The sequence below is a fragment of the Paramisgurnus dabryanus genome, chromosome 6, assembly GCF_030506205.2.
Source record: "Paramisgurnus dabryanus chromosome 6, PD_genome_1.1, whole genome shotgun sequence".
Classification (NCBI taxonomy): domain Eukaryota; kingdom Metazoa; phylum Chordata; class Actinopteri; order Cypriniformes; family Cobitidae; genus Paramisgurnus; species Paramisgurnus dabryanus.
The window spans coordinates 35,773,914-35,774,357 of record NC_133342.1 but is presented as its reverse complement, the minus strand read 5'-3'; positions in this window follow the sequence as shown (position 1 = coordinate 35,774,357).

Genomic DNA, 444 nt, shown 5'->3' with positions numbered 1-444 from the left:
TTCACACTTCTGTTTTGTCTCATATCTGTTCACTTCATTTCAAAGAAAAAATTGTTAACATAACTTTTAACTAAAATGAAATCCATCAATAAAATAACTTTTTGGCTGACATCACCAACAGTGGCGACCAGTGACTTCTTTTTCAAGGGTGCACGATGCGAAGCTCATCACAACATGTAGCCCATCATGTGTGTGGCTCATCATGTCAAAATATGTGTTTGGCGCATCATGTAAACTTATGTGCATCGTACATCATGTAAAAATATGAGCCTGCTGCAGATGCGTCGAAGGGGTTTATGATAAAAGAGACGCTCACCTTTGCCAGATACTCGCTTAATACAATGTGTATACAGAGTTTAATGTTAAGTAAGTGTATTGAGAGTATTTTGTAAATGCATGATCCAACAAACACACATTTTGACGTGATGAGCAACACGCATGACC